Source organism: Asparagus officinalis, chromosome 7 (assembly GCF_001876935.1).
Source record: "Asparagus officinalis chromosome 7, Aspof.V1, whole genome shotgun sequence".
NCBI classification, from domain to species: Eukaryota; Viridiplantae; Streptophyta; class Magnoliopsida; order Asparagales; family Asparagaceae; genus Asparagus; species Asparagus officinalis.
The window spans coordinates 85,817,819-85,830,427 of NC_033800.1; positions in this window are offsets into that span (position 1 = coordinate 85,817,819).

The following is a 12,609-nucleotide window of genomic DNA, read 5'->3' on the forward strand; positions in this document are numbered from 1 at the left end:
TAACTAAATAGATGGCTAAAACTAAAATGCGTCGCCATCAACCTACGACTCTCCGGGCCCCTGGCTCGTTACCTGAAAGGGGGAGGGACAACGAGCGTCAAAGCACTAGCGAGCATCATCACAACCAACCCCAAAGGATAGGGCTCGTTGTATATGAAAATATAGTGAATACATAATATTCTAAAATCATAGATCCTAACAAAAGAGGATTTTAGTATTTAGAGATTTACAACACGAGCATAGGTACGTCGAGCGAAATAATCCAAACAAGGAAACCCTCATGTATATACCTTGTATCTCAAATTGTAAATCCCTAAACACCAAACCCAAAATCTAATACAGGAACAATAATAAAGAGAAATACAACCCATCTCAAAACTTAAATACTGTGTCATGTCATAACCAAATAAGTGTCAAAGGTCAAAATTACATAAGTGTCATGTACAGCCTAGGTAGCTATCATGTCCAAATCTCATGTAATCATGTCATGTCCTGATTTAGATAAGTGTCATACTCATAGCTTAACAAATGTCCAAGACGTGGTCAAATATGTAAATGTCCAACACGATGACTGAAATGGATTATAGTCCAACACGAGGACTTTAGTGGATTATAGTCCAACACGAGGACTTCAATGGATTATAGTCCAACACGAGGACTTCAATGGATTATAGTCCAACACAAGGACTGTATATATAAACTATGGAATACTAGAATTAAAGGTATACATATTCTACTCTTGTGCATGCCTCACGGTACAGATCTAAGCTTGTGTCAGAAAAGTCATCTCATATGTGTAGATGAAAACATGAATACTACAATTTAATACTCGATAAACAAGGCAACTACTCATGTTCAACAAAAGTTCAATAGAACCCTCGATCATATATGAACACTGTATGAAAGTATAAGCATAGTAGTTGATCAAGCAGAAATACAAACGAAATAGGAAAAACTCCGATGAGTCGACTCAAATCAGCACATCTGCAGTTTTCTGCAGAACATAGCATTAGTAAAATGAGAATATCTTTCTCTGGACAAACTCTTTTTAAGAATAGTTTTTCGTTTTGGAAACTAGACTCACATAGATATCATTTGACACTAATTTGGCTCAATTTGGAGTTCATATGATATTTCAAATTTCCAGTCAAACATTTTATATGTGCAGCAGATTTTCTGCAGGATATATCATTAGTAAAATAAGTATATCTTTCTCTAGGAAAACTATCTTTAGGTATGGTTTTCTGTTTTGAAAACTAGATTCACATATGTTTCAATTGGAATTATTTTGGTTCAATTTGGATTTCATTTGTTATTTCAAATTTCTAGCTCAATAGTATATGTGCAGCAGATTTTCAGCAGAACATAACAAGCATGATTATTTGCACAAGAAATCATATGTAAACCTTCAATCATGCACAAAGCTTTAAAACGAAGCATAAGACATCTAAATTCAGATAAACAATATTTTAAATTATTTTCAGATCTTAAAACACTTCTATAAATTCGTGCTTAATCTCTTTAACATGAAAAGACCTAGTCTTCATACATATATACAAAAGATCCAATTTTTATACACAAAATAATTGATTAGGCTCTATAAAACTCATTAAAAACTCTTTAAAAATATTTTAAAAACTGGGAGGGGGATTAGTAGAGATGATACTCGCCTGGGGTTGAAGGAAAAACTTGTTAGAAGCAACGTCGAAGGAGATCTCCACTCCAAAAGCCAAAAAAAATCAACAAAAACCCAACTTGAAAGCCTCCAATCCTCTCCAAGAATACAAAATAGGGTTTATGGGTGTTTGGTGGCTGTTAGGGTTCTTAGATATGATAAAATAAAGGAATTTTCATGAAAAACATAGGTATTTATAGAGACAAACCCGAAACAAACCTGTTAGACCCGAACCAGGAAACCTAGTCTGACTAGGAAAATACTCCTTCGGTATTTTGGCTATAACTTTCTCATACGACCTCGGAAAAAGGTGATCTAAGATTTGTTGAAAAGCTCTTGAAGATACCTACAAACAACTTTGGTATTTTACACTTTTCCAGATTCTTAATGAATCGGTGTGAAAAGCATAGAAACTCTCAACTGGTCAAAATTCCCAGATTCTCACTCTTGGCCTTTGTGCATGATTTGTGTATTAACTATGGTGGTCGGTGAACAATTCAAGTTGTGCTCCATACAAGTAATGTCTCGTGACTCCAATGTAAATACTACCGTTGTTAACTCCAAATCATGAGTGGGGTAGTTCTGCTCGTGCACTCTAAATATATGCTTCTACACTTTGAGTCTGCATCAAGACGCCTCCTAAATCTGCCAATTATGCCTCTGTGTAAACATCGTATGTTCTATCGTTGCTCGGAATAGTCAAAACCGGCGCTGTAGTCAACTTAGCCTTCAAGGTATCAAGGCTTTCTGGCACACCGTGCTCCAAATGAACTGTACACCCTTCTTCGTAAGGCGTGTTAGAGGCGTTGAAATCTTCGAGAAGTCCTGGATGAACTCCCCATAATAACCGGTTAAACCCAAGAAGTTTCGAATCTCTATCACCGTCTTTAGCGGTTCCAAATCAACAATTGCTGTAAACTTAGCCGGATTCACTGCTATGCCCTCTTTGCTGTTGACGTGGCTAACCAATCTGACTTCTGAAAACCAAAACCCGCATTTACTGAACTTGGCATATAACTGATGCTCCTGAAGAGTCTGCAATGCTACTCGTGTGCTGCCTCCGATCTCGAAAATATGAGAATATCAAACTGGCCCATGAAGGGACGGAAAAACTCGGTTCATCACATTCATGAATACCACGGTGCATTAGTCAACCCAAATGACCTAACTAGAAAATCTAAAGATTCACATAAAATTAGGAAAACTTCTTTGGGAAAATCCATCTCCCAAATCCGCAACTACGATAACCAGAACGAAGATCAAACTTCGAGAAATACTACATTCTCTGCAACTGGTTGAACAAGTCATCAATCCTAGGTAAAGAGTACCTATTTCGGATAGTGACTTTGTTCAGCTCTCTATGATCAATACACAATCTCATATTACCATCCTTCTTCTTCACGAAGAGGACCGGTGCGCCCCACGGAGAAATAACTCCTACAAATAAAACCCTGAGCTAACAACTCGTCCAATTGGGTCTGAAGCTCTCTCATCTCAGCTGGTGCCATACGATAGGGTGCGCGGGATATTGGGGCTGTGCCCGACTGTAACTCAATACAAAACTCGACCTCTCACACAGGAGGTAACTCAGGTATGTCCTGAAAGACATCCTGATACTCTGAGACAACTCTAGTCTCCAATAAATCAATACTCAGATCCCGTCGCATTGCCTCCTCGATGTACGCCAGAAACAACTCCACAAAATGGTAGCCCTGAGAGGTTGCTACAATAATCTCGGACCCATCGGACGCTCACAAATTGACTGTCTTTACAAAGCAGTCAATACTAGCCTGGTAGGAGGATAACCAAACCTTACCAAGGATAACATCGAACCCGGACATATACAACGCTATCAAATCGACAACAAACTCTGACTCATCTAATCTGATGACATATCTCCTATAGATAGAGTGGACACCTCCCCTAGAGGAGTAGATACTGATAACGGAATATCTAAAGAATGTGCTACAAGCTGAAGCCTACCCACGGAGGTATGAAAGATAACCGAATTTCTAAATTAAATTAGATCCGAGCTGAAAAAGAAATCACGAAGAAAGCTCCACCCGTACCCTAATCACGCGGTATTGCTGAATAAACTCTGCCGGCGATGCAACATATATGGGACCATTTGTCCTTCAAGAATCTCCTGGGTAATGTAAATCTGTCCTGCTGGTCCCTAAATCCTCGGAGTAACAAGCAGTGCCTTTATTTCCCCGCTGTTGATCGAAATTGCGACTCTGAGACCCTACTGTGACGCCCCTGGGTTCACACAAGGCTGCAGTCCGAGGTGAAACCAGAAATGTTAAACCTGCCATGCACCACACCGTGCAATAACATGTTTCACCATCACATTTACTATCTCTCTAGTGGAATCAACAACAGGTGTAGTACAAAGCAAGTAAAAGATTATACAAGAATCAACTGATGAAATAATAGAGATTTAATATTTCATTATCTAATATACTGGAATACAAGTAAATGTCTGAAATAAATGAACTGGAGTCCTCAACAAGTCTCAAATACAAAATGTCTGACAAAGGGAAATAAGGCACACAGCCTTTAAAATTTCTAGAATAAAACTCTCACATGTCTACACAAAAGTCTACAGTGGAGCTCAAAAGAAAATATAACTAAATAGACGGCTAAAACTAAAATGCGTCGCCATCAACCTGCGACTCTCCGGGCCCCTGGCTCGTTACCTGAAAGGGGGAGGGACAACGAGCGTCAAAGCGCTAGCGAGCATCATCACAACCAACCCCAAAGGATAGGGCTCGTTGTATATGAAAATACAGTGAATACATAATATTCTAAAATCATAGATCCTAACAAAAGAGGATTTTAGTATTTAGAGATTTACAACACGAGCATAGGTACGTCGAGCGAAATAATCCAAACAAGGAAACCCTCATGTATATACCTTGTATCTCAAATTGTAAATCCCTAAACACCAAACCCAAAATCTAATACAGGAACAATAATAAAGAGAAATACAACCCATCTCAAAACTTAAATACTGTGTCATGTCATAACCAAATAAGTGTCAAAGGTCAAAATTACATAAGTGTCATGTACAGCCTAGGTAGCTATCATGTCCAAATCTCATGTAATCATGTCATGTCCTGATTTAGATAAGTGTCATACTCATAGCTTAACAAATGTCCAACACAATGACTGAAATGGATTATAGTCCAACACGAGGACTTTAGTGGATTATAGTCCAACACGAGGACTTCAATGGATTATAGTCCAACACGAGGACTTCAATGGATTATAGTCCAACACGAGGACTTCAATGGATTATAGTCCAACACGAGGACTGTATATATAAACCATGGAATACTAGAATTAAAGGTATACATATTCTACTCTTGTGCATGCCTCACGGTACAGATCTAAGCTTGTGTCAGAAATAGTCATCTCTATGTGTAGATGAAAACATGAATACTACAATTTAATACTCGATAAACAAGGCAACTACTCATGTTCAACAAAAGTTCAATAGAACCCTCGATCATATATGAACACTGTATGAAAGTATAAGCATAGTAGTTGATCAAGCAGAAATACAAACGAAATAGGAAAAACTCCGATGAGTCGACTCAAATCAGCACATCTGCAGTTTTCTGCAGAATATAGCATTAGTAAAATGAGAATATCTTTCTCTGGACAAAATCTTTTTAAGAATAGTTTTTCGTTTTGGAAACTAGACTCACATAGATATCATTTGAAACTAATTTGGCTCAGTTTGGAGTTCATATGATATTTCAAATTTCCAGTCAAACATTTTATATGTGCAGCAGATTTTCTGCAGGATATATCATCAGTAAAATGAGTATATCTTTCTCTAGGAAAACTATCTTTAGGTATGGTTTTCTGTTTTGAAAACTATATTCACATATCTTTCAATTGGAATTATTTTGGTTCAATTTGGATTTCATTTGTTATTTCAAATTTCTAGCTCAATAGTATATGTGCAGCAGATTTTCAGCAGAACATAACAAGCATGATTATTTGCACAAGAAATCATATGTAAACCTTCAATCATGCACGAAACTTTAAAACGAAGAATAAGACATCTAAATTCAAAACACTTCTATAAATTCGTGCTTAATCTCTTTAACATGTAAAGACCTAGTCTTCATACATATATACAAAAGATCCAATTTTTATACACAAAATAATTGATTAGGCTCTATAAAACTCATTAAAAACTCTTCAAAAATATTTTAAAAACTGGTAGGGGGATTAGTAGAGATTATACTCGCCTGGGGTTGAAGGAAAAACTTGTTAGAAGCAACGTCGAAGGAGATCTCCACTCCAAAAGCCAAAAAAAATCAACAAAAACCCAACTTGAAAGCCTCCAATCCTCTCCAAGAATTCAAAATAGGGTTTATGGGTGTTTGGTGGCTGTTAGGGTTCTTAGATATGATAAAAGAAAGGAATTTTTGTGAAAAATATAGGTATTTATAGAGACAAACCCGAAACAAACCTGTTAGACCCGAACCAGGAAACCTAGTCTGACTAGGAAAATACTTCTTCGGTATTTTGGCTATAACTTTCTCATACGACCTCGGCAAAAGGTGATCTAAGATTTGTTGGAAATATATTGAAGATACCTACAACTTTGGTATTATACACTTTTCCGGATTCTTAATAAATCGGTGTGAAAAACATAGAAACTCCTAACTGGTCAAAATTCCCAGATTCTCACTCTTGGCCTTTGTGCATGATTTGTGTATTTGTACTCACATATATACATATATACATTGAATTGATCTCAAATCAATTCCTAGCATACTCAAACATCATAATATATTATTTATAAATATATAACATATTTATTAATATTTATCATAAAGTATTCAAATTTTCGGGGTTTTACACAAAAGACCACAAAGAATTGAAGCGTTACCTTCTCCACCAGTAGGCACATCACTGGCAAGCCCCATTTCAAAAGCTAGAGGCCCACCCCGTTGCTTGTAAGCTAGCTTCTTCCGCTTAGCGAGACGAGCTTCCTCTAGATCGATGACTCGTTCTTGAATGAATTTAGAACGTGACTCTAGCCCAGAATCGACTTGAGTTGTAGGCTGAGATCTCATCTGACATATAAAGCTGGGCCCTTCTTCTTCCTCCTCTTCAGAAGCTGCACCTGGGATTTCAACCAACATCTTATTAGGGTAGGTGAACAAAACTTGAATCTTTGGCTTCTCCAAAGCCGATGAAGGTTTGGACAGTTGGGAACGACGAGTTCTTTTAGCTATTGCTAACTCAAATAATTCTAAAGAGAGGGAATCTGACACACCTATTTCCAGCTCTTCTTTCTCACCGCCAGCTCCAATCTTCTCGCTACGTGTAGCATAAGGTTCCAAGACTTTTTCACCGAAAGGAAAGATGGACTCCCTCCGCGTTTCGTGACCAGAAGGACCCACCGACTCCTTTCCTCTCCTCTTCTGAAACTCAGCCTCGTACACCATCCGATCAGTTTCTTTGGCCACTAACTCTGCTATCGATCATACGGACGCGAACTCATTTGTCACCAAAAGCCACCGGCATTGTAGGAAAGTCAGCTCTAATTTGCGCACAACACCGGGGAGGCTAAACTTGGCACCAGTGCAGCCAGTTATCTTCCATAGCCATGTTCGAGCCCTATCTATCAAACCACCATGAGTCCGAAGCTATCGATTCGGGTTCCCAATATAAATTTGATCGTACCCGAACTAGTGGGCGAACCGACACGGCAAGTATGACTCTATATAGCAGTTGTTCCGCACCCATAAGATCACATAGCCTAGCTGGATATTGATCAGCTAGTCGAAGCAACCAGAATCAAGGGAAGTCTGACCCATACCTTGTTAGACCCTAGAAGGTGGGTGATTAGGGTCTTATGCTAATCTAATCCGATTAAATACCAATTAAAATTAATTAACAAGTTATCCTAGTAAGTATGAAATACAATAATATATGTGAGCTAGGATAAGCAATATGAACAATGAGATATATCCTATATGATGAAAAATATATGCAAGGATATATATAAACTAACGCAAGGGGTAAATAATATGAACTAGGTAGTGGATCATATAAATAATGAGCTATGAACAATGGCGACAAGAAATATAAACATAAGAAAAAGAGCGCCAAAGCAAACTCAAACACACGATATGATCACGGAGTTCGGACCTTCCGTCCTACGTCTCCTATCCCCACTCCCGGGGAGAAATCCACTATCATGACCGGGTTTTCTACGTTCACCCGAATAACGTTTACACCTCACAGTGTCGGTTTTCAACGCTCACCGAACAACATTCACTCCTCACAATCGGTTTTCTAGTTCACCAAAAACTTCACAACACACTCGGTTTTCTAGCTCACCAAAAACCTTACACCATTCATAATGTAACAAATATAAATTTGTTCTCTACAATAGATGAGAACTCAATAAAGCACAACTCAATATTACAATCTCTCACAACCCTAATATACTATGTATGCAAATACAATAAGCTCATGTGGGTGTGTGTAACAATGAGATTCAATAAAAACTTAACTCAATAAGAACTAGCAATAAGATTGATATGAAATACAATAGTAGAAATGCTAGGAAATAGAGTTAAGAAAACTTCTCTATAGACACAAAGAGAGGATGAAGAAATGTTGAAGATGAACTCTTCAATAGTTGATGTAAACTCCTCTTTGTAACAGCAAACCCAAAACAAACTTAAACCAAAACTAAACAAGCTTAAATCCTTGCTTAAAACCTTGTTTAAAAACTTCTTTTTCTTATGTTGAAAGAGAACATCAATAGGGTATTTATACCCATTCAAAATATCAGCCAAAACCCCTAAGTAAAAGTCCAAAAAGTCCCAGAAAAAATTAGCTCAGAAAATAGCCGTTAGGGAACCAACGGTCACATTGGCGGTCGACCGGAAATTCTCGCGGTCGACCGCGATCCAGGTTCCAAACGGAGAAAACGCACAGAGACTTATTCGGTCGACCGGTGCGGTCGACCGATAGAAATTTCGAGCTCTCGGTCGACCGCACCAGTCGACTGACAAACTCTCTGTTGCCCACTGTCGACTGAACATATGAGCGGTCGACCGGTGCGGTCGACCGAAATCTGATACTACAGAAAACTGGATTTTAAAAGCTGATTTTTGAGACTTTGGAAAATTGTTAAAAATAACAAATGAAGTCCAAAAATAATAAAACTTTGGAAAATATATATAAACATGTAAATGAACATGTTACAAAAATAATTTTCCAAATTGCATTTCCCATTTGTGAAAAATCATCATTTTACAAAAATAGTCCAAAACACGAAAAAGTAAACATTTGAATTTTGATATTTAGGCTAAACCATGTTTTGAAACTTTGCACAATAATTTTGTAGACTTAATAAAATATATATATATAATTATTGTTAAGTCAAAAAACTAAGAAAACAATATTTTCACAAAATTGCATATTCTATGCAATATATACTAAAACACAATAAATTGAGCTTAAAGTATTAACACACCATAATATAAAATCTAAACTAGATTACCCAAGCTTGATCTTGATCTTCATTGTAGCTTAACTTGGTACAGTTGCAGATAAAACTAAACTTGGATCTTGAACTTGAATTGTACGATACTTCACTCCACAATTCCGCCAACCTCCTCTTGATATGATCGTGTAGGCTCAATCCATCCAACCTCCAACTCGTTGTTTTCCTAGAATAAATACGAAAACACAAATACTAGACAAACAACATTAGTTGTAAATTATTTGTTAAACATCATCAAAACAAGAAGGCCAACAATCTCCCCCTTTTTGATGATGACAAACAATTTACAAAAAGGATATATGCATGAAAGGAAATGAATATATAAATTATAATTCAAATGCATATAAACAAGAAAGAATATACTCACAATATTTCTCCCCCTTTGAAAACATCAAAAAGGGGACAAATGTATGAAGTGAGCGAAAGCTCCCCCTATCAATATGCATGGGTGAGTATAACACATAGAAAGATATAAGGATTGCTCCCCTATCAAAATGCCATAAAGAATATATGAAATGAAGATCATGACAAACATATGTGAGCAAGCATACATGAATATGCTAAATATCACTCACATACAAAAAGACAATGAGAACACATATAAATGTATCATTGAAATAAAGTGTCTCAAAACATAAACATAAAGATCAAAAATAGATTTATGAAATCAAAAGAAAAGGAACATGAAAATCATGTAAAAGGTTTTCAAATGATAACAAATCAACCAAAAGAAATCATAAATCAAAATTTATATCCAAAACCGATGTTTGATCAATGAAATGAATTTTCTTTGTGGGATTAGAGGCAACCAAATCTAGCTCTTGAGCTAGTATCAACCCATATAAACATTTATAACACCCGGTAAACAAGATTTGGGAGTAAACACCCAATAATCCGGTGGGTTATATAAACGTAGTCCTCTCATCAAAACAAAATTAATAATCATGAAAATAAAAGAATTTGATCAATGAAAAAATTATTTTCATGTTCAAAGATTTCAAAGCATAATTTTCAAAACCAAGAAAAGGAAAAGTAAGAACACTAAAATTCTAGGTTTAAAATTTAAATTTGTTTTGGTACCCAAGAACTCTTGGTACCAAAAGATTTAGGGACATGACCCCTATAATTAAAGCTCAAAGCCCTTAGGTTATGAACCCTCTTGGGCGCATGTAGTGCACTAACACGATCGAAACAATATTCATTTAAATGACCCTTCCGATTGTAATTTGTGCAATGAAAGAGATCCATTTGTTTTTGTGGACCATTAGCTTGTGCACGGGAATCATTTGCAAATAAAGATTGTCTTTTAGAAATATTTTGCAAATGAGAAACATCATTAAGCAAAGATGGTTTACTTGAGAAATTTGGCAAGTTTGAATATTTATTCAAATCATAACAAAACTTCGCCAAATGGCCAAATCTACCACAAACATCACATTTAAACTTTTGTGGCTTAATAAAATCATTTAGCAAAGGTGAAGTCTTTTTCAAATCATAGCAAAATTTTGCCAAATGGCCAAAACGTCCACAAATATCACATTTAAACACATTAGCATGTTTATGATGTGCATGATAAGCATATGCATGTGTATGTAATGAAGAAGCTACATGAGATGCACAAGAAGCATTGACATTTTTATGTTTGTGTGCATCATAGCAAAATTGAGCATTGACATTTTTATGTTTGTGTGCATCATAGCAAAATTTAGCTAGATGGCCTTTACGGCCACAAATTGAACACTTATAAACTTTGCTATCATAGCAAAATTTAGCTAGATGGCCTTTACGGCCACAAATTGAACACTTATAAACTTTGCTATATATGTATGCATGATGAGTAGATAATGACTTAGACTTGGCACACATATCCATAAGCTTCTTATGGTTGTCAAAGCATATTTTCAAAGTTGAATCTAAAGATGAAATGCATTTTTTCATAAGATTCAAGTCTTCATTTTTAGGCACATATGCACTTTTAGAAGTAGAACATAAATAGTTATTTATAAAAGAAGCAGTATCATTTTGTATGTTCTTTACTTCTAACATGGCATTATCTTTTTCATGAGTTAACTTGGAAAAGTTTGAAAGCAAAGAATCATGATCCGATTTTAATTTTTCATTGTTTTCTTTAATGATCATATTTTCATTAGAAATAATATCAAACTTAGAAGTTAAAGACTCATGATCGGATTTCAAATTTTCATGCTTGCTTTGTAAGTTAATGAAATCATTTTGCAATTTCTTGTAGGCATGAAATAATTTATCACTAGCACAAGCAAGTTCATCACTATATAAATCATTATCGAGTTCGAACTCGCAAACTTTACTATGGCTATCGCCTAGTGGCCGTGTGTATGATGCTCTACATGAACTTGAAGCCGGATCCTCCAAAGCTTGTCGGATCGCCTCCAAGTCCCCTTGATGTGCTTCAATAAATTTTTATAAGATGTAAGCACTATCAAAATGAACAAACTTGTTAGAGAGAGATGAGTTAAAAACATTTAGCAAATATTCTAACAATATATTGTTCATTATAAACATACGATGATCATTTTTATTCCACTTGGATTTCTCCAAAATGGGCACAATATAAGCATCATCTATAATTTCCCATAAATCAAAATGTTTAGATCTAACAAATAGCTAAAATCTAATACACCATTGGGGATAGGGGAAATTATCTAATCTAGGAGCAACGCTAGAATCATAGCCTAAACAAGATGCATCATTCATATCCATAATTTGTAAAAATATGCAAGCAAGATACAAATGTAATCAAAACAAGATTAGCACAAAGAGATAACTTGGATCTTTAACTCAAGGCGATTAGACCTTAAATCAAAGAGCACCAAGCTCTGATACCAATTGTTAGACCCTAGAGGGGGGTGATTAGGGTCTTATGATAATCTAATCCGATTAAATGCCAATTAAAATTAAGTAACAAGTTATCCTAGTAAGTATGAAATACAATAATATATGTGAGCTAGGATAAGCAATATGAACAATGAGATATATCCTATATGATGAAAAATATATGCAAGGATATATATAAACTAACACAAAGGGTAAACAATATGAACTAGATAGTGGATCATATAAATAATGAGCTATGGACAATGGCGACAAGAAATATAAACATAAGATAAAGAGCGTCAAAACAAACTCAAACACACGATATGATCACGGAGTTCGGACCTTCCGTCCTACGTCTCCGCTCCCCACTCCTGGGGAGAAATCCACTATCACGATTGGGTTTTCTACATTCACCTGAATAACGTTTACACCTCACAGTGTCGGTTTTCAACGCTCACCGAACAACGTTCACTCCTCACAGTCGGTTTTCTAGTTCACCGAAAACTTCACAACACACTCGGTTTTCTAGCTC